The sequence below is a fragment of the Balaenoptera musculus genome, chromosome 5 (assembly GCF_009873245.2).
Source record: "Balaenoptera musculus isolate JJ_BM4_2016_0621 chromosome 5, mBalMus1.pri.v3, whole genome shotgun sequence".
Lineage (NCBI taxonomy): Eukaryota > Metazoa > Chordata > Mammalia > Artiodactyla > Balaenopteridae > Balaenoptera > Balaenoptera musculus.
Genome location: NC_045789.1, coordinates 106,120,801 through 106,144,018, shown reverse-complemented (window position 1 = coordinate 106,144,018; position 23,218 = coordinate 106,120,801). Strand labels below are relative to the sequence as shown.

The 23,218-nt window shown below is 41.6% G+C and overlaps 1 protein-coding gene and 1 long non-coding RNA gene across 4 annotated transcripts in view; one reads left to right on the top strand and one right to left on the bottom strand.

The window, feature by feature from the left end:
* Nucleotides 1-5,370, bottom strand: part of TET2 (tet methylcytosine dioxygenase 2) — a 138,094-nt gene extending 132,724 nt beyond the window's left edge. For all 3 annotated transcript variants that reach the window (XM_036852544.1, XM_036852545.1, XM_036852546.1), the window contains exon 1: nt 5,073-5,370. The gene's annotated coding sequence lies outside the window, so the exon portion shown is untranslated. The remainder of the gene's footprint in view (nt 1-5,072) is intronic.
* LOC118895457 lies at nt 4,259-22,670 on the top strand. The gene is made up of 2 exons (XR_005019952.1): nt 4,259-4,806; nt 22,485-22,670. It is a non-coding gene; the product is annotated as an uncharacterized LOC118895457 (long non-coding RNA).
* Nucleotides 22,671-23,218: the final 548 nt, after the last annotated feature.

Here is a 23,218-nt window from a genome sequence, read left to right as displayed (position 1 = left end):
TTCATTCCAATTCATTCATCTTTTTATGTAATCCTCAGATTATTTGGAGCTTGATTTCAAGTCAGTTTGAGGAACAACCCTTAGAGAGTATAAGATATCGATCTCAACATTCTTAAAACTGCAGGTAGGTTAACATTATCACTGAATTTAATTTTACACAAAATATTAAAAATCCACCTACCATCAATTTATACTTCTTGAAGCCTGGCACATTTAACTGCATTTCATGACAAGTGGAGAAAGCATAAATCGAAGCTGATAGAATTTACTATTTTGGAATGGGCAAGCAAAATCCATTTTATTGAGAAAAGATTTCATATCTATCTTAGGTATTTTCTGCAATGTACAACCTAGAATAAGAATAATGCTGGAAATAAGCAGATACATACAATCCTTTTTGGCTTGCAGTCAATAATTCAAGGTGTCTTGCTTTGCACTCTTCCCTCCAGGAACTCTTCTCTCCCACTACACGTACCAAACCAACAGATGAGCTATATAACCTCCTTAAATAATGGCACAGCATTTACAAAGTTTTGGCAGTGAGTCAAAATAGAAATTGGAGATCTAGACCAAGTAAATACTGTATATTTGGCAAAATCATTTGTGGTTGTGTTCTTCAGCACAGTTTCCAAGATAACCACCAACTCTACTTGGCAACCTGACTCTCCCACAGTTAAGGCTCCAACTGTAAAGCTGGCTGGAGAGATATTTTCCTGCTACTGGCTTTGGTGCCATTACTACTCTTAAGAACTACTGTGCAATGATGGCATAATAGTTGAGAAAATGTTATTTTGATGAACCAAAACTGACAGCTAGCTGGTCCAAAGTTTTAACCTGTCCGCATGACAGGAAACAGAGTAAAACAGTCTACATGGTTGTTTACAAAACAAAGAAGACTCCCTCTAGTAATTGAAGATTGCTAAGACTATTAAAGTCTATTAAGCAATGATAACATCAACAACAAAGACAACAATTAAACTTGTAGAGGCAATTAGGGCATTAAAAAAAGCAGATTTAACATTTTGTAAGTATTAAACATTCTAAAATGTCAAACATCCATAGCTTTTGAGAACATTTTATTTCAAACTAATTTCTTAAGACTTCATATGAATTTACTAACTTGGATTTGGTGCAGTATGAAAAATAGAGTTTCTGCCAGGTGTGTCTGTGAATCATAAGAACTTCTTAATGAGATAAACAAATAAGGAAAGATTGGGCTGGCCAAAAAGTTCATTCAGGTTTTCCAGTAACATCTTATAAAAACTCAAACGAACTTTTTGGCCAACCCAATACATTTCAGTAGTGACATCTGGCTTACAACACTGTGTATGGGTGCAGCCTTGGAGAAATTGATAGAGAAATTCTAACTGCAACAAGCGAAACCAAAACATTAACTCCATTCTGTTACCTAATACAAGTCTAGTGCCCAAACAGAACTTTGGAAGTCTGTCATAACAACTCCCAGGCAGGTGCATTTCACTTGTTCTGGAAGTGATGTTGACCTGCCAATGTCTAGGTCCATGCGCCATTGAATCAGAATCCTATCAATCCCTCTGGCTCCTGGCATGGACCAACACAATACCAGATCTAATTAGAGCCATAAGAAGAGTTTGGTAAATGTGTGAATTTAAACAAGGCAAGAGACTTCCCTCATTCCAAGTTAATTTCTCATTAACCATTAGTTCAATTTAAAAAATAAGCAGGGGACTTCCCTGGTGGCGCAGTGGTTAAGAATCCGTCTGCCAGCACAGGGGACAGGGGTTCGAGCCCTGGTTTGGGAAGATCCCGCAAGCCGTGGAGCAACTAAGCTCGTGACCCGCAGCTACTGAGCCTGTGCTCTAGAGCCCACGAACCACAACTACTAAGCCTGCATGCCACAGCTACTGAAGCCCGCGCGCCTAGAGCCCGTGCTCCGCAACAAAAGAAGCCATCGCAAGAAGCCTGCGCACTGCAACAAAGAGTAGCCCCCGCTCACCGCAACTAGAGAAAAGCCCGCGTGCAGCAACAAAGACCCAATGCAGCCAAAAATAAATAAATAAATGAATAAATTTATAACAAATAAGCAGGGCTTCCCTGGTGGCACAGTGGTTAAGAATCCGCCTGCCAATGCAGTGGACAGGGGTTCGATCCCTCGTCCAGGAAGATCCCATATGCCGTGGAGCAACTAAGCCCCTGAGCCACAACTACTGAGCCTGCACTCTAGAGCCCGTGAGCCACAACTACTGAAGCCCGTGTGCCACAACTACTGAAGCCTGTGCGCCTAGAGCCTGTGCTCTGCAACAAGAGAAACCACTGCACTGAGAAGCGTGCGCACCACAAGGAAGAGTAGCCCCCACTCGCCGCAACTACAGAAAGCCCGCGCGAAGCAACCAAGACCTATCGCAGACATACATACATACATACATAAAGAAATAAATGAATGAATGAAATTTTTGGAGAATCCAGGTAGCATTGACTCTCACAAATATGGTAAATGAAAAGCTGAGGTTATGTCTTTCATTGTAAAGTATCCCATGCTAATTAAAATAATTTTTCTAGTAAAGGAAAAAGTAATATTTTCTTGTTTTGGTGAATAATATGCACATCTCCTCCTTATAATCATTGAAGCCCCTCATACAATATTAATTAGCAGCTATTTTCAGAAAAGAGTCTAAATTGGATGCTGGGAAAGAACAAGCTTTCATGGTCACAATCAAAATTATTAATCAATGTAGATATCCTTATTTATCAATGTGATATATCTATTATTAGTTGAATAGCCTTAAGACAGTATATACAACATCTGAAAAGTCCCCCAAAAGTAGTTATATACCACTGTTAGCAAAAGAAATTACTTATTTTAAATTCTGAATTGCTGGAATAATTAACCACAGTTTTCTCAACAAATAGTAAGCATTTATGCTAAATTCCTAAGTGTTTTCTTTATTATTTAGGACAAATAAGAACTAACCAAATGAGCTGTTTGTATTCCACAGAGATGAGTAATATGTCTCCCTTGTAATCATGCCTCCAATATCAATGATTAAACTTAACTGCTTTTCCAGAGATCAAAATACAAGGAGTTACAAAGTGAACTACTGAGGACAAATAGTTTTGGAAATCCGATTTATGGAGTAATGTCCATTACTGTGCTTTTCCCTCTGTCCATCTTTTAATCATGTCCATGCCTTCTAAACTTGTTTGACTTCCCAGTCTTTCACTAACACTTTTCTGCTTGACAACATTTAAAATATCAGTATTTATTGTGTTGAAATTTATATTCTGCTTCAAACCTATTATTACAAAACACACATGCAAACATGGAAAAGAATATAACTCCCCTCCAGTATTTCAACTTTTCATTAAAATGCAAATATAATGATTTTCATTAGCCAGGCAACAATACCCACAGTCTTAAATCAAACCCAACCCAACCCAACCCAATTACCTTTTCTATGTACATTCCAACTGTCCCTAAGATATACTCTTCCTCTTATGTTGGATCATTTGTTGATGAATATTTTTAGATTTGTATTTGCCATTATTTTCCCTGATTGGAGAGGGAAAAGCACAATGTGTGACTCGAGATTTTAAATTTGGATATATCCTACTCCCTAGACAGACAAATATAAAAATACTTCACTAAATTTTAAACAACTGGAAAATGATCCTTCTGCAATTCCTAAACACTACAAGAAGAAGAAAACTCACTCAATGCAATTAAAAGTATGTCATGAGGGTAACAGCCAGTAAATTTCACTTATATTTCACATTCGACCTTCTCAGCAGTCTATCCAGCCCACACTTTATTTGCCATAGGTAGAAAACTCTCCATAGAAACTTAGCTTAATATCGCTAGACGAGCAGCCCCAATGAAAGAGATTCAGCAAGATTCATGTGTGTAAGAAGGAGGAGGAGGAGAAAGAGGAGAAAAAGAAGAGGAAGAAGGGGAAGAAAAGGGAAGAGGAAGAAGAAGAAGGAGTAGAAGAGGAAAGAGGATGAGGAGGAAAGAGACACAGAGAAAAGCAGAGAGATAAAAGACCAAAGAAAAGAGAGCAGCCAAGAGGGAAAGAGAAATTTGGATGGGACTGTTAGAAATCTGCTCTCTACGTCTCTGTTTCTTTACTGGGATTGGGTTTCATTTCTTTCGGCGCCCCTGACCTTGCAGTCTTCCAACTCTCCACACTCACCCCCCCCCCCACCAATCCTGCCCGCCCGCCCCCTCCCCCGGCCTGCGCCTGCCTTTGTGTCTGCCTGTCACTTACCGGGGAACCCGACGAAGCTGATTCGGGAGAAGCACAAAGCCAGGACACAGATTTGCCCACAAATTCTCTCACACACATTCCCCAGGCTGGAAGGTACAGCCCATCGCAGAGCTGATGTACCTCGAGAAAAGTGGGTTCGGGTCTTATTGGGGGAACCAGAGAAACTATTCTTTCCTCTCTCGCTCGGCACCGCTAACAAAACGCGCGGACTTCAGGAAAAAACAAAACCCCACTGAGTGGACTCCTGTTCCACTCGCCTGACACTCGCTGAGCGCAGCCCCCGAAACGGGGGGACACGGGGCAGAAGGGGGCGGACGCAAACGCACACCCAGACCCAGAGCCCCAGCGGAGAAAAGGGTCGAAGACCACTCCGTCTGTGTTCTCCCCAGGGCGGGCGCGGATAAACCCGAGGCTCGTCTGCCTTCCACGAAGGGAGGGGGTGGGGAAGCTTCAAGGGGAAGGTCGTGCCCCCCACAGCTGAACTATTTTAGAAAGGAAAGCAGAGAAAAATCACTTTCCGGAGGATAAAAGGCCGGGAAAGCAGCCGGCCGGACTCCCAAAGGTAAGTTTTCTGGGCGAGGAGGACACGAGCCCTAGCAGGGGAGAGAGGAGGACACAGAACTACAGGTTTAAAGGGGGGTGGGGGGGAATTAAAACTATATTTGTCAGCCATGTTGAAGAGGCTCCAGTAATTTGTGAAGCTTCCCTCTTCCCTCTTGGTATTTGTGGGTGACACTGCAGGCTTTGCTCCCCAGTCCCCACAAGCCCGAGAGAAAGCGCAGGGGAGAGGAAAGGGAGAGTTTCGCGGCACAAGAGAAGCGCTCTGACCTCGTTCTCGTCTCTCAGCCTTGCAGCAATCCAGCAGTGGCAGTCGGGTCTCCTTTCTAACAAATCCTAAAGGGCAGCCATCTTGCTTCCTTCTGCTTCTCTACGAAAGCAGCCTAGCCTCCGCATCAATATTCATAAGGCAGTTTGACGTCTGTTCTCATCACTCGGCGGGGCCGGCGTCTCGGGGCGGCCGCGGCGAGGGGGCGGACGTGACTCGCATGCGAGCCGGGCCTGGGCGCGCGGCGCTCGCGAGGAGGCGGCGGGGCCGCCCGAGCTCTCGCCGCAGCCGCCGCTCTCCTCCTCCTCCGCCTTCTCCGCCCCGCTTCCTCCTCCTCCTCCTCCTCCTCCTCCTGGCCGCCTCCTCCCCCTCCACCCGGCCGCCGCCTCCTCCGTCCCCGTCTCCGCCGCCGCCCCGGGGCCCTCGGCCCCGGCTCCCCCGGAATCGGCTCCCCGCCCCGGGGCTCCCCGCACAAAAGCCGGCGGCCCCTGGGGCCGAACGAGGGGGCGCGCGGTCGAGGCCGGGGCTGGGGAGCCAGCGGGGGGAGCCGTGGGCCCGGAGGAGCGCGGGGCGGGGGCGCGCGGGGGAAGGTCCGGCCCCCGGGACCCTCGGATGGGTCTCCACTCCGGTGAAGGCGCGGGGCGGGCGCGAAGGGGGAGGTGGCGTGCGTCCCTGGCAGGAGGCTGCGAGACCCCAGCTTAACCTTTTAAACTTTTTGCTGGTACCGCACCCCACCGCCTGCTTAGAGTAGGTGGGCACCCCCCGCCGTCCCCGCCCCGACTCCCACCTCCTGGCAGGTATCCCCGCACACGCCCCCTCGCGCACCCACCCCCTGGTAGGTCCACCCGCCCCGCCTGGTCTCCGCTTTGGCATCCTCTCCACACAGTCGCTTTCATCTCGCTCAGCAGAAGCACTCCCCAGTTTCGCGGAGGGCATGCCCTTAGTGCTTTAGGGGCCTGTAGTTTTAAAGACTCGACAAATTAGGAAATTGACCCAGGCCCGCGTCTCCCCGCCCCGGCCCACCTTCTGTTTACTTTGGCCACGTGGGCTGGGAAGAAGGATTCACGCAGATCCGAGAGGGCTTTCGCACCAGTGACTCTCTACTTCGCGCTGGATTCGGTTGTAAGAAATAAATCTGCACTTTCAAATGCTTAAATTTACTCCCATAAGAGCCTCTATTTTGAAAAAATGTCCAGCCTTATAATTAAGCAACGAAGAAATCGACCCATAAAGAACTAAACGCCGAATGACGGACGCTCGATTTTCCCTGAAGTTCGGAATTCTATAACCACTCGCATCCACTGACAGATTTTCTTTTCCATTGCCGAGTAGTTTTACTTCTCTTTTTAATGCTTTTTTTTCCTAATCATAAATTTTTTATGTGAAGATGAGATAAAGAACAAAGCCCATGTGAATTGGTATATCAGATGGTTTTTGAGATTTGCCCTCTATTAGAAGTTCTCACGTTACTGGCATTCAAATTTTAGATAGACCTTTTGGGCACATCTTTTACGGGATCACTACATTGTGATCACGATACTCTTAAGTAAACACAAGTTATTTTGTGTAGCTCACGGTTTTTTGTCCGCAAATTTCTTTTGAAGTCTTTACCTAATTTTATGAAATCGGAATATTTTCTCTTTGAAAAGGGTTAAAAAAGGAACTCTTCGTATGTGTCACGTTGTTACTAAGAAGAACGTTTGAAGTGAAACACTGTTTATTCCACTTTGAGACAAAGTTGACTTCGATTTCTGGTTTTGCACTAGACTAAGTAAAATCGTTCGTTTCCCTAAGCATTCACGTAAAATGAATTTCCATCTTTTCTAATCGTACACTCTAATGTGTCATTGAAGTCTTGGCAATTGCTAATGGACTTTAAGCTGTTTAAAAGGTGCCTTGTAATTTGTTTCTCAAGTCCAAAAAGTAAAGTTTTCCGAAGGCTGTGACGTACCGTTGTGCAGAGCACAGAACAGCAGAATTGTGGAAAGCGTGAGCTTTGGAGTCCACAGAGGCAGATGAATCTTGACTCCACCCTTACTAAATGTGTGACCTTGAGCATGGTACTTAACCCTTTATGTATATCAGTTTCCTCACCTGTCAGACACCATCTAAAACAGTGTGGTTGTGAGGATTAAATATGACACTAAGTGCTCAGGTGGTTATTACTACTGGTTATTACTATTACCAATCATAAGCCATCTACTTTCAAGAGTTTTTCTTGTTTAACTAGAAGTATAGAAGTAATTATATGTCTTCCTACATTGAATAACATGGCAAATATTGTATTAGCATGTGTCTGATATAAACACCCATATATTCCCTTATTTATATGATAATTGGGGAAATGGTCTGTAGGGTCACCTCCTTCTCATCTTTTAAACCTCTCTCTCTTTGTTGTAGCAGGTGGTTCTCGTCTACCTGGAATCATACTTGGCTTGCAGTTGGTTTTGCAACAGGCCCTGAACCTTTTCTTGCCAACTTCTTCCTTTGCACCTCCACCCCACCCTTAACCACCATGACATTTGTTAATTGAAAAGAACATGCCTTACTCCCCTTGGCTGTTATGACTTTTCAACAGCAAAAGGAAGTAAAATTTTAAAGGTCTCCAGGTGTAAAATATCTTAGTGAAATTTTGTATTGTTGATTTTTTCAAAACCTCTTTCTTACTTGCTATTTCTGGGAAAGATAAGCTATAGTGAACATAATCAGTTGTTGACTGGATATTAGTGCACATTTCTATGGGTAATTCAGAGCAAGCTTTTATTAACTGTGTGCATTCTTAAGATTTCTCCTCTAACAGATGTGGATAATCTATTTTTAAAAGATAATTTGCTGTTTTAACAGCAGTCAATTGCTATCAAACTCCTTACCATTTTCTTTTTTTTCTCCAACTAGAAAGACCAGCACTACTTCCACACAGAAAAATCCTTACTTCCTTACCAGAGGAAAAAAACTAATAGAACAAGTCCCACGACATGCTATTCTGTGTTAGAAAATTGACTTGATTGGGCTGGGCACCTGCTGTCTAACTCAATTGCTCGGTCTCTAAGCCTCGTAGGGTGGAGGCAGCTTCCTGTCTGCTCTGTCCTTTAAAGAGCTGACAACAGGGCTTTCCTGGTGACGCAGTGGTTAAGAATCCGCCTGCTGGGGACACGGGTTCGAGTCCTGGTCCAGGAAGATCCCACATGCCGCGGAGCAACTAAGCCCATGCGCCACAACTACTGAGCCTGCGCTCTAGAGCCTGTGAGCCATAACTACTGAAACCCGTGCGCCTACAGACCGTGCTCCGCAACAAGAGAAGCCACCGCAATGAGAAGCCCGCGCACCGCAACGAAGAGTAGCCCCCGCTCGCTGCAACTAGAGAAACCCTGCGCGCGGCAACAAAGACCCAACGCAGCCAAAAATAAATAAATAAATAAATTTAGATTAAAAAGAAAAAGAGCTGACAATAGCAGCTTGCTTTACACTGCAAATTTCTTGTACTAACAAAAAAATAATAGGTGATTCTTAATTTCCTCCCCACCTGCAGAATAGGAAATTTTCTTTAAGGACTTGATTTTCTCTTTAACTGAGAGACAGTTGTGGTGCATACTCCTTTGAAAGAATTACAGTGGTTTAACAAAAACATTAAATCATGGCCTGTTGTTTCCCATCTCCAAAAACATATTTCTGAAGTATGACATGATAAAGATTCTCTCCATGCTTAAAAGACAATTGACCTTCAAACAGCACAGCAGTCATTGCTGTGAAGGGACTTTCTTGTTTCTTTTGTCTAGTGACATTACTGCACACCATACAAAGGTACATATTTAATATAAGTAGAATGCCAAGTTAAAAAAATCCCCAAGAGATGAAACATTTATACAGAACACTTTAAATTATTGATATACATTATTATTATTATTATTAATACAAACCATTATTGTCTAAAGCCGAGGATCATAATATTATGAGATTCTTGATAGAGTCTCTTTTGTTAATATGATTTCTACTTACTTTTTTACTGACCTTGTTTCATATGGTTAATTTCTCTTTCTATCATTTGGAAATTTTAAAGAAATAGACACAAATGATATAATCCTAACACTCAAATCAGGAGCTTTCCAATGTGTGATTTAATGGGGGTTAAAATGAAGTGTCAGATGAAACTCAAAAGTTTAATCCTGTTAAAATATTGTCAAAGACGTTATAAGAAGAATATCAGGGGGACTTCCCTGGCGGACCACTGGTTAAGACTCCGAGCTTCCACTGCAGGGAGCATGGGTTCAATCCCTGGTCAGGGAACTAAGATCCCACATGCCACGAGGTGTGGACAAAGAATATTAGGCTCATTAGTGAGACAAATCTCATGGAAGTGCCTCCAGAAGTATTGCAAATGTGTTGCTAATATCAGTCTCTTTTCTTCTCATAAATTCTGAATTCACAATCCAGTAACTACTCTTCTTATTCTCATCCAACTTTGGTAACGCATTTAATATCCCACTTTCTTCTTTTTTTTTAAAAATTAATTAATTTATTTATATTTTGTTTTTGGCTCCGTTGGGTCTTTGTTGCTGCGCGTGGGCTTTCTCTAGTTGCGGTGAGCGGGGACTACTCTTCGTTGCGGTGCGCGGGCTTCTCATTGCGGTGGCTTCTCTTGTTGTGGAGCACGGGCTCTAGGCACGCAGGCTTCAGTAGTTGTGGCACGCGGCTCAGTAGTTGTGGCTTGCAGGCTCTAGAGCGCAGGCTCAGTAGTTGTGGCTCACGGGCTTAGTTGTTCCACGACATGTGGGATCTTCCTGGACCAGGGCTCGAACCCGTGTCCCCTGCATTGGCAGGTGGTTTTTTAACCATTGTGCCACCAGGGAAGTCCCCCACTTTCTTCTGAGAGGATAATTTTTCAGTTTCAGTGATAAACTTCAATAATGAAGTTTATTATATAGGATTTTATAGTTTAAAAGCATTTTTGTACACTAATATTTTTGTGGTAAGGTGTACACTAACAGTTTAATATTCAAAATCATATGCCACATTAAAATGGCATTTAATTCCTGTCTTATAAAAATGAAAAGTGAGGCTAAGTGACTTTTACTGCAATAGAGGATCACCTCTCAAACCCAAGTTTTGTGAATCCAAAATCAGGCCTTTTTCATTATGCCCAAACTATCCTCATATCTTTTCCTGCTCATCTTCCTCTAAGTTTTTCTCACCATTATTAGTACTAACTAGTATAAGAATCTTCCCTTCAAAACTCAAAATAATTTTCCATTATTCTGTTACTTAAAAAAAACAACTCAACATCTGCATTTACATATACTACATTTACTTGTTAAATACTGGCTATGTACCAAGCATTGCAATAATTCTTGTACATTTATTATCTTTTAATTTAATGCTTAGCATAACCAAATAAGGTAGGTAAAAGCTTACTGAGAATTAACAGTTGAGTGATTCGGTTGGGATTAAAGAGCTGGAACCAAGGTCTAAATCTAAATCTAGGTTTGTCTGATTCTAAAGCTCATGTCCTTGCAAGCTACACTGTTCTGTCTCCCCAGTTTAGCAGATACAGATATCTATGTTTAATGCCATGATAAGTTTTTCACACAATTAGTGTGTGTGTGTGGGGGGGGGGTTGTTTTTTGGGGTTTTGTTTTTGTTTTCTTTTACAATAACATTAGTGTTCCCTATCTCTTCCTCATAAAACAAAAGCAGAAACAAAAACTCTTCTGTCTAAACTTTTACTTGGTTTTTGTTTGTTTGTTTGTTTGTTTTTGTTTTTTAATCATTTGCTTTCTACCCTGTTTCTTTTGTTTCCAATTGTATGCTAGAAGTTGGCATGCTTGAACTTTTGGGAATAATGATTACATTTGTGTAATAAACAAATGTGGTATCACACTCCTGCCCACTCCCCCATCCCTATAACATATGTCTTACCCCCACTAACAAATTGTTTACGGATAAGTTCTGCTACCTGTTTTCAATATTAGTGTGGTGAAAGGACGTTGCACCCTTGATCTGCTCCTGATTTCCTTGAATGACTTAGGGTTCATTCCCGCCAAACAAGGAAGCTGACAGGTGGAAAGAGTGCCACCTACTGAAATTGTTCATAGGACATGGATCTTTGGGGATAAAATACTCAGAATGGGAGGGCACCAAATCTTTCCATTGGGAAAATGAATGAGACTCACCTCTGGAGCTTTTGAAAAATACAAATAACTAGCTTGCACTTCTCTACCCCCAGCAGTGTCTTGGTTTGATTAATGAGGTCTGGGATGGGGCTAGAGTAACAATATTTTTCAAAAGATTCACGGATAATCAGATGTACAGCTCTGCTGAAAAATCACGGGTATAGCTTAATGTGTAAAAATACGATGAAAACAATTAATGCTTACACATAATATTAATAGTTAATGGGCACAAAATGTTGTCATTCATGGAGCATCCCATGACAAAAAGCAAACAGTGGGTATCTCGCTACAGTCTGGTGAAGCCCTCACACCTTTGCAAAGATGGAGCAAATTTGCCTGTGACTTCCTTTCTGTATTTCAGGTTGGTTAAATCCTTCTAAGTTCTCTTGTGGCAGGTTAAAAACAAACAAACAAACAACTCTCCTTTGAGGAAGAGATAAATAATTAGCAGCCAAAGAATGACCCAGATTATTACTAGTGAAAAGGAAAGAGCAGGGGAAAATGCAAGTGATAGGACTGATAGCCTGATGCAGTGGGGAGAAAGAAGTGTTGAAAGTTGCCTGAGTTCAACTTGTGAAGAATACTTAGGGATTTTTGTTCTAATAAAAAAAAAATCTATCGGTTGAGTTTGTCACATTTTTCTAAAAACATTTAAACCATTCTTTAATCCAGACAGTTAGACAAATTGATTCTGATTTCTTTCTTTTTCCAAAATAATGGTCATGAAATAGTTTATGAATGTATTACAAAGCAGCTAACTATTAGTGCAGTTCTTTCTGGAAGAAAGAGCTTTACAGATTAAACTAATTTTAGGTCCCCATGAGTTAAATTCTTCCCTTTCTTATGATATTCTATATGGAAAAGAAGGAAAAATAAAAAAGGAAGTAGGGTAGTCACTATTTGACATCCCATTTTCTTCAAATATTCTAAAGTGTGTTTTCATACTTTCCAGAGATGTGTGAGAAAAATCTAATGAGATCTGAATCAGTGCCAACTCAGAGCCTGTGGGAAGGCGGGGTAGTTTCCTGCAAAGATCTACACCACCAACCTCTGTTTAATTTGTTTTCTTATTTTATATCTTAGAGTACAATACTATTACTATTTGGCAGAAAATCTCCTTGATCTGTCAGTAATTAGGCACGCCTCTAAGTTGAACATGGGTTGATTGCCAAGCAATTGTTCTGCATTTCACAATGACTTTAATCCCCAAGAGAATAAAGTACATTTAAGCAGTGAGTGACCACAAAATAGGGGTTCCTGAAAGAGAAGTTGGAGTAGAAGGTGAAAAGAAACACACACACACACACATTAAATCAGAACATCAAAAACACATGCTAAAGAAGCATTTCTTTGGGGGTCCCTAACATTTATTTCTCTGAAATCTTATGATCACTGACCCTAGTTAGACTGGGTAGAGAGAGAGAAGGAAGAGAGAACTATTGAAGAATGGTGTGCTCAGCACAGGGTTGGGAGATGTCAGGTGGGTGTGATCCTAGTGGTGATACTGATACACTTTAATAAAGGAGACTTTCCTGATTCTCCTTAAATCTTAAAACATTGATAGCTATTGTCTACTAGTGAACAAGAACCAAAAGAGTCCCTCTCTAAATTTAAAATCCAAAAAAGGCTAAAGTCATAATTTTGGTGGGTGAGGGCCACTGTTAAAGGTAAAAGTAGTATCAACTCACAAAACAGATATTCAAAAAAATTTAGAAAGAGAAACTAGTAAAAGCATACTTATTGGAATGTTAAACTCAGTCTGATATGAGTAAATGACATGGTTTAGGATTGTAGTCTAGACTCTGCTACTAAAAAACCTACCCAAAATCTTTAACATGCATGATCTCATTTAGTATTTACAATAATCTTTAAAATAGGTGAGACAGTTATGAATCCCATTTTATTTTATCTTATTTTTTAACACTAGGGAACATGTATTTAACACATGAGGGGACATGTCAGAGAGATTGAGTAACTTGCCCAGGGTTACACAGCAGGTGATACATTCTCAGACTTAAGTCTTCTTCAGTATTCTTTCCACAAACCAAACGGAAACAAATAAACCAACTTTAATTCCTTCCTGGGGGCAGAAAAGAAGCTCTGATCAACCTGTGACATTGTATCTTAGGCTGATACATTTGTATTCCTTGCCTATGCTCACACAGGCAGAGCAGAATGCTACAGTAATGGAAACATTTAGGAAAAATGTGTTTACTGTTTTTTGTTTATTTACTTGTTTATGTTTTAATGTAGGCCATCCACTGTGGTAGGAATTCTGTTCATTCCAAATGTGAGGGGAAAGATAATCTATTCCCTAAAAAACGTTTCTAAGGGGAAGAATAACAAGTCAAGACACTTTCTCAGAAATTTAAAAAAAAACAAAAAACTTTAGAAATGAAGTCTTGTTAGTCTCATTTTCCATTGCAAAATGGTTCATCTGAAGTTTCTAAACTGTCACAGGTTATGGTGATGCTTGAGATACTGATGTGTCATTTGTGTTTCAATTTCACATTCTTGAGAGGCAGCTTAATCAGCACATGACCATAACCAGAGTCAAATGACATCGTTACGAGGGTTTGCTCAGGAAATCCTCAAATCACAGAAGGATCAGAAACGGATGGAAATACCATCGCAGAAACATCCCTTAAAAGGTGTAATAATAACGACATATCTGGCCATTCTTGTTTCACATTAGTGGTAGCATTTCCCAGGCTCTGCTTTCTCAGCCTTTAAGAAAGGCTATATTTAAAGTTAAATTTAAATTAATTCTATATTTAAAATTAAACTTACATGGTGATGGCTCATTGCATTATTCTCACTTCAATATACTTCTTATTTTTTCTCTCATTCAGTGATATAACAGTGAACAAGATGTGTTCCCTGCCCTCCAAGAACTTATAGTCAAGTGGGAAAACAGACATGTAAACGGGCTATGATGAAACACTCTGTGTTGTGTGCTGGGGTGCAGTCAGAAGGGTGCTTACCTCATGCTTGCAAGCTCAGAGCAAACCTCCCATGAAAGTAATATTTAAGCTAAGATCTTAAGGATGAATAGGAATTATTCAGGCCAAGTAGAAAGTCAGAAAAGCGTGCTCGGTGGAGATAAAAGAGTAAAAAGAGTATATGAAGAATGGGGGCAGGAGAGAGCACGACATGTTTGAGGGGGAAAAAAAAAAAAAAGACACATTCCAAATGACTTGTATAGGAAGTGAAGAGGGAGAGGGTGACCACTCAGGCTGTGGCCATGTGCAGGGACCAGATCATGGGGGTTAGTGACAGTCATGGTAAGGGGTTTGGGTTGTGGCCTAAGTGCAGTAGAAAGTCAATCACGGGTTTTCAGAGAGAAGAAAATGATCAGATTTGGATGTTGGAAATCTCTCTCTAGTAGCACTAGGGAGAGTGGATTGAGAGAACACAGTAGCGGGGGCTAGAACACCAGTGGGGAGACAGGGGTAGTGACTTAGGAAAAATTAGAGTGGTCTTGGATTAGAGATTAGGCAATAGGAAGGAGAGAAATGGACAGGTACATGGGCGTCACAGAGGTAGAAGAAATGGAGCCTAGTAAGTGCTTGGAAGCACGGTGAAGCAGAGGCGGGGCTCCAGAATGTCACCCAGGTTTCTGACCTGGCTGGGGCAGTTGGTGGTGACTTTCACTGGAGATAGAAATGACAGGAAGAGAAGAGGACCTGAAAGTGGGACTTTGAGAGCTGTGGGAGAAAAAAATAAATCAGTGATCAAAACATTAATTTCGAGGCACCTGAGGGACATACATGGGGAGACGTGCAGTAAGCAGTTGGATGGCTGAGCCTGAAACCTAGGAAAAAGATTCAGACTGGAGTTAGAAATTTGTGAATCATCTGCAGACAGATGGCAGTTGAGGGAGATAACCTTACACTCTGAGTGAGAAGAAAAGTGGAGCTCTAGGACAGGACCCTCAGAGGGACACCCCCTGTGAGGTTTGAGAGAAAGAAGAGGAGCCCCCAAAGGAGGAAACCAGAGGTGTGTGCTGTTGTGGGAACCAAGTTAAGGACTAGCCTCACGAACGAGGTCTGACCTGGTGAGCAGGGCCACATACTAATGAGCCGTCACCTGAGATGAGTAACGAGAAGTGCCTTGAGTATAGCAGTGGGACATTCCTTGCAATCCTTGGCCAAGTGAGCTTCAGGAGAAGAATCCTGGTGACAGAAGCCAGACTGCCTGAGGTTGAAGGATAAACAGGAAGTGAGGATGTGGAGATAGGGAGAGCCGATGTTTAAAGAAGGTTGGCTACAGAGAGAAGGAAGCAGATAGCAAAGAAGCTCCAGGGCGTTGTCGGATGGAGGAAAGAATGTCTTAAGATGGGAAAGACTCCAGCACGTTTACTGATGGGAGAGAGCAGATTGAGGTGGGTGGTTAAAGATACAGGAAAGAAAAGAAAACTTACTGAACGAGGGCCCTGAAAGGTAGGGTCTTTTAAAAGAGTATTCTGCTGACAAGCTGAGGAGCATAGGCCTTACAAAGGAGGGGAGGACAATTGGTTTGGTGAGTTCATTTCATCGTGCTCCCTCCATCTCTCTCCCTCCCTAGTGGGCTCTGTAGATTTCCTTCACAAGTTTCATCATTGCTTTGGAGAGAAAGAGGAATGGGGTCTGTGAAATGTATTATGAATTAAATGCTGGTGGTTGGACAAGGCTGAGGTGGTGTCTATAATATAACATACATTTATGTATGTATAATATATGTATAATATAACATACATTTCTAGAAATCAGAGCTTCCTTCAAAACACAAGGGTGTATTATAAAACACTGCAGGTAATAAATAAATACTAAAGGGATCCTACATTGGCGGGAGAATCTCCATCTGGGTGATGTGCAGTGATGGCTAAGATTTCTAATCCATGCTTCGCACTATAATGACAGCTCTGTGATCCAAGAATAATCATAAGAATATATACCAAATATTGATGGTCTACTGAGTGCTGAGCACAAAGTACATATTATTTTTATACTACAAGGATCCTGCAAGGTAGATATTTATTTTCAGTTTACAGGTAAGTAAAGGCTCAGAGAGAATAAATAAGTTTCTACAATCAAAGAGCTGGTTAATGGCTCAACTAGCACCAGAACGATGTTTATCTATTTCAGATTGTGAGCACTTTGCACTAAGTAACATGATGTACCTTTCAGAAATATCTTATTGAAAATTATTTTTGCTCCCGTTTTCCCTCATAGTTATGTATTATTATGCAACTAAAATATCTTCTCTTTTAGATAATTGCGACCAACCAACCTAGGAAAAAATTGGTATTGGTGTGCAAGGGAGAGAGAGTTGGGGAAAAACTAGATCCAGACATATAGAGATTAATGAGAGAAAAAGAATTACCTCCAGCATCACATATTCCTTCAGCTTGCCTATTTCCTGCATGCCACAACTAAAGATCCCACGTGCGGCAACTAAGACCCAGTGCAGCTAAATAAATAAATAAATATTTTAAAGGTACAGAGATATTTTGTCTGCCTAGAGCTGAAAGTAATTACACAACTAAACACTTAAGTTGCAGTTATGACAGGCACTACAAAGGAAAGGTTCGGAGGCTGTGAGGGAAGATACAAGGAAGGATGCAACCCAGTTTAGAAGTCAACTTAAGCTTTCCTTGAGGAAGTGATAATTGGGCTGACTTTTGAAAAATAACTAGAAATGAACCAATCAAATGGGGTGTGGGGAGAGGAGTCTTGTTTCGGTCAGAGGGAATTGCACACGGGAAAGGCCAAAAGCAGAAATGGATGTGTCGTAAGGCCAGTGTGGCTGCAACCCAATGAGTAAGTAGGAGAGTACAATCAATGAGGCTGAAGATAGGCAGGGACCAGGACATACAAGGCCTTGTAGGTCACATTGAATCTGTTTTTGTCATTATATATTGATTTAACCTGCTCAGGATCCATCCTCACTTCTGTCAGAGAATGATACTATGATTTATCCTTGGGAAACTATAAGCAGATAAGGTAGGGGAAAAAAAGAACCAGGCATGGCTTTCTTGACAGTAGAGAGGCCATCTTCAGCCTAATCCATTTTGTGAGCTAAGCCTGGTCACAATGCTTGCCCTTGAATAGGTCTCAGTAATAATTATCTTAAGAGAACAGAAGGACAAACTTCTCAGGCAAAAGAAGTGACGATAGCAAAGAGAATATATCAGTTGTAAAGACTCCCAGTTCTATCTCAATGGTAAAGATTAGCCTGAAGCTCTCAACCACCAGATCACCCTGAACCTAAGGGATGATGATGTTGACCTTTTCAGACCCTCATGACTTCAATCAACTAAAGCTTGGACTCTGTCAACTGCCCAAGTCTCTTGTCAACTGCCAATGGTACATGAATATGCATGTACCATTAGCTTAAAAACTTCCCCAGTTTTGCTGTCTGGGGAGACACTGCTTTGGAAAGATCCCCAGTGTTCTCCTTACTTGCTGCAAGAGATAATAAATCCTTCCTTCTCCCAATCTTTGGCTTGGTTGTGTCTTTTGGCTCAATATCCATCAAGAGGCGAACTCAGTTTTTTGGGTAACAGAGCCAATCTTCAAACCATGAGGTTTAGGAAGAGTCAGTCTACCTTCAGCTTCAAATGTGGGCCCGTGTTGAAGCAGCCATGGCCAATCAGAGCATAACCTCCTGCTCTCCCCACAGGAATGGTTAAGAGAGGGAAACATGCAACCCAAGCCAGGCCAATCAGAACCAATAGGGCCAACTCTGGGCCTTTTGCTGGTGGTGTTGGCTATTGCAACCAGAGGGAAAAGCTCAGTTCTCTCAAAGGAAATGTCTCTCTGTAGCCAACACAGAGGAGAGTAGTGCTGAGAGATTATGTCCAGCTAACATCGCTGAATAGATCTGCTCCATAACTTTTCGGGACCGGTAAATTCCTCTTACCAGGCAAGCCTGTTTGAGATATATTTTAGTAACTTAGATCTGGAGGAGTCTTGATTTCTTATTATTTTTTTTTTTTAAGTGGTACAAGGATCAAAGTGTGGTGGCAGCTAAAGTGTAGAATTAGCTGGGTGTAGGTAGGAAAGAGGCAATGAGGACCTCTTTCTGTTACCTGAAAACTGCGTTCACCTTGTTATCGAACCAAACTTGGGTCCCCTCACCCATGCACAATAAAGCCAATCTACTGACACTGGATTGTGGTGAAGGAAAGTGCAGCTTTATTGTAAAGGCACCAATACAAGGAGGATGGGTGGCTTGTGCTCTAAAACCCCAAACTCCTTGGTGGTTTTCAGGGAGAAGTTTTTATAGGGAAAATTTGGGGTGTGGGCTGCAGGGTGTGTGGCTTTCTTCTGATTGGTTGGTACAGGGCTGTGTTCCAGGAATCTTGTGCTCAGCCTGCAGTTACCATCCTCCACCTGAGTGGGGGCCTTAGTTCCTGCAGAAGATATTGTTATTATACTCCTTGAGGAGGAACCAGGACCCTGCCCCAAGACTGCACTATTGTTTCTTGACTGTTCCTCCCTTGTTTCTGCATTCCCTCCCTTCTGTGATTAGTAACAGTTTGACTCTACACTTTGGAACTCAGGGAAGGTGAGGAGGCTGAATGAAGCCTATTTCCTACAAATAAGAAACGGGAGACACGGAAAGGACTTGTACCTGGGAGGACCCCACAGGGTCCTGCTCCATTTCAGCCTCTTGGTGGATGTCAAGCCAAAAGCCACAACCAAGCAAAAGATCGGGAGAAGGGAAGATTTATTACCTGCAGCCAGTAAGGAGAACACCGGGGATCTTTTCCAAAGCAGTCTCTCCCCAAACAGCAACATTGGGACAGAATCCAAACTTCAGTTAATCAAAGTCATGAGGGTCAGAAAAGGTCAACATCATCACCCCTTAGATTCCAATTGATCTGGCGGTTGAGCACCTGAGTTGGGGGGGGGGGTGGATTTAAATCCTGTAAAACAGCTCTAGACAGTGCTTGACGATAGTCTTTACCATCAAAATAGAACCTGGAGTCTTTACAACTGATTTGTTATCTTTGTTATTGTTACTTCTCTTGCCTGATAAGTTTGTCCTTCTGTTCTCTTAAGATCGTTATTACTGAGACCCGTTCAAGGGCAAGCATTGTGGCCAGGCTTAGATCAAAAAAATGGCATAGGCCAAAACGGCTTCTCTTCTGTCAAGAAAGCCATGCCTGGTTCTCTTTCTCCAAGGATCCCCTACCCTATCTGCTTACATTTCTTTAGCTGAGAAGTGAAACACAACAGTTGATTAACTTGTTATCTGTGGTATCTTGGGACTCAGAGTATGGGCCTACTGAGACTGGAGATTAGAAGATGTGTTCTTTTTTTTTTCTTTAAATAGTAATGTACTGGTTCTTTATTTATTTTTAAACTTTTAATTTTATATTGGAGTATAGCCAATTAACAATGTTGTAATAATTTCAGATGCACAGCAAAGGGGCTCTGCCACACATATGCCTGTATCCATTCTCCCCCAAACTCCCCTCCCATCCAGGCTGCCACATAACATTGAGCAGAGTTCCCTGTGCTATACAGTAGGTCCTTGTTGGTTATCCATTTTAAATATAGCAGTGTTGTACTGGTTCTTTTTTTGTGAGGTTTAGTGAGCTCCTTTAAGAAAGGGACAAGCTGCAGTTAAAGCTGGTTTGTCTGGAAGCAGTGAAAACACTAAGAGCAGCCCTTTAGCCCTTGTCCTGAAATCCCAAACAACTAGGGGTCAGAAACTTTATAACTGTTTGGAGTTTGAAAAAGTAAAGGCCTCTGTTCCAGCCTAAATTTAGTGCTAGCAAAAGTGGGGAGGGTAGAATGAAATCAGAAGATAAGATTGAAATCAGGAGCTCCACCCACCTCTGTTGACAAAACCTCAAGGTTAATTGTTAGAAGACAGAAACCACCCCTTTGGGATCTAGAATCAAGATTAGGCCTCAGTACCAATGCTGGCTTTTGTTGCTAACTCCCTGAATTTATAGGAAACAAATAGATTGTAGAGTTTACTAAACTTTTAAGGAACTTGGGTTTCCAGAGTAACTCAAACACCCATAAACTCAGGGCTGTGATTGCTCAACCCCCAAGGCAGTACTCAGGATCCTAAACCCACACTAACGGAAATAGCACCAGTAGTAGAGTGTGATGACCAGAAAGTAAAAACTCCCCAGTGCCTTTCTCACCCATGGCCATAGAAGACATAATTACACGGGAGATCATCCCCGAAGACAGATTCCAGAGTAGACAAAAGGGGTCCTCAACAAATTCACTCCAAAGCCAAGGCAAAGGATCCCTCTACTCCTGTCCTGCAAATAGTCCATTGCATGCCACCCCTCCTCCCATTTCCCCTTTTTCAAATAGAAGTTTTCATGGTAGTTATTTTGTTTCCTCCTCACAAATATACATTGTTTGTTGGAGATGATTAAATGTATCATTTTACAATAGGTTTCTGAACCGGGAGGAATGCACATTAACAAGAGAGTCTAGACTCAGTCTGGTTGCAGTAACTGGGTAACACTTGAATGGTGCTGGTACATATGCTTTTGATTCCATATGATATTATTGCTTAATGTAGGCTTGGGGAATTTTGAATTTTTAGGTATAAGAAAAAGATGTGTGGGTGTTGAACAGCCCGGAGGTGAACTATAGTAAACATCTGTGTTTTGACCTATCAGGAATCCATTTCTTCTAGGTCCACTTCCTAATTTTCCCAGAGGAACTACAACTTTCATTACATGTGACCAGGTGAATCTGACTTCACTTTCAGTTTCAGACATGGCCGATCAGAACATTGTGAACTTCTGACTTTAGTGATTGGTTCTGGACATCCTAACCACATGTTGGTATCTAGGCCAGTTAAATCAAAAGCAACAAAACAGTTCTGGGGCTGGGGAAGAGGCTTTTTTTTTTTTCTGTTGGGATTGTTGTGAATGTAGAACATAGGCCTGGGTTTTCTATCACCTATTGTAAATGAAGAACCTGCCTGACAATAAAGCTAAAATAGACCAAATAAGAGCATTTGACTCATTTGAGTCACCTCATTTAGCTGAACCTAAAAATAATCTATCCTTGATTTTTTCATTACGTGAGTCAATCCCCCCCACCCCACTTCCCACTTTCTTGGGGGTAATCTAGTTTATGTTGGGTTTATTTCCTTACTAATTGAATGAACATTTAACCCAAGAGCAATGGGAAGTCATGACTGGATTTAATCAGGGATGTGATCATATTTGAGATTTTCAAAGAGCAAGTTTTGTTTGAGTAACTCTTCTTGAAGGAACACCAATAAAATGTTTCCCATTTCATTCCCAAAAAGTAATAAGGAGAAAGAATCAGTTGGCTAACTGTTGTACCTATATTTGTACCCAGTGTGTGTAGCGAGACCAAATCTAACTGTGGTTAGGGGTCACTGGGGACAAGGTAGATGAATATTGTATACACATTGTTACATTCACTCTTCTTTAGTGTCTACTATTTGATCTCCCTTCATTTGGCATAGAATTGTATCCATGTATACTTTTGTACATTCACCAAGCCAGTTAGCATTTCATAGATGAAATGACTAAGGTTCTGGCTCATTCACTGTTTGTGAACTGAAAATTTGAAAAGATAGTTGGTAGGACTCCTATTTCTTTTCCAAGATAGAAGTATAGTAAGCATTTATCATGAAAAGATGGAAGAAAATAGGCCCACCAATTGCTATAATTACCTATAGCAAGATGAAGAATGATTTATTAGCATTAATTATGTCACATGTACATATATTAATTAAGACTAAGAAGAAATGCTGGAAATTGTCTAATGAAGTTAGAAGTGTTCTGGCTGGGCTTCCCTGGTGGCGCAGTGGTTGAGAATCTGCCTGCTAATGCAGGGGACACGGGTTCGTGCCCTGGTCTGGGAAGATCGCACATGCCGCGGAGCAATTAGGCCCGTGAGCCACAACTACTGAGCCTGCGCGTCTGGAGCCTGTACTCTGCAACAAGAGAGGTCACGATAGTGAGAGGCCCGCGCACCGCGATGAAGAGTGGCCCCCGCTTGCCGCAACTAGAGAAAGCCCTAGCGCAGAAACGAAGACCCAACATAGCAATCAATCAATCAATCAATCAATAAATCTTTAAAAAAAAAAAAGTGTTCTGGCTGTCTTCCATCACTTAAACTAATCTGTTTTTTGGGTTTTTTAAATTCTTTTAATCTTAGCCCATGGGTAAAAGTAAAGTATACAACTTGTAGATCACATTTTAAATGTTACTGCTCTCCACTTCATCTCCTTTCCCTACTGTAGGCTGGATTGTGGACATGATGGTAAGAGCCAGTGTTGACCATGGGCCATGCAGAAGAGGACAACCCTCTAGAAGAGGCAGAGCAACAAGGCAGAAGTAACCTGGATCCCTTAATGACCACCTGGATTGGAGCCACCTACCTACCCAAGACCACCCATGAGAAATAAATAAATTCTGTTGTATCTAAAGCATTGTATTTTGGTGGCTCTTTATTTCATCAATTTAGCATGTACACCCATAAAATACAATGGATTATTTCCAAATAATGTGTGTGTGTGTGTGTATGTGTGTGTGTGTTTGTAGAAGATTAGGTGACCAAAAACTAAACAAAAATCCAACTTTTCCTTTATTCTCATGATATATTGGGAGTGTCCTCTATGGCAATGGTTGTCAAACTTTAGAATGCATAAAGATTTCCTGGGAAGCTTCTTTAAAAAGATGATTCTGGATTCTATCCCCAGAGATTCTCATCTACTAGGGCTGGAGTATGGTCCAGGAGTCTGCATTTTTAAACAAGCTTCCCAGATAACTCTGATACAAGTGGTCTGAGAACTTTATGTGTAGAAGATCTGTCAACACTATCCATGATAAACTGTGTGTGCTTTATGAAAAGTAGGGATATGTAACAGAATAACAAGGGTATTTCTAAATTCATAATTTTGGGGGCACAAAAATTTAATTTGATTAATCAGTTTATGTAAAAGTAATGATCTTATAAACTGTTACTCTTTTAAAA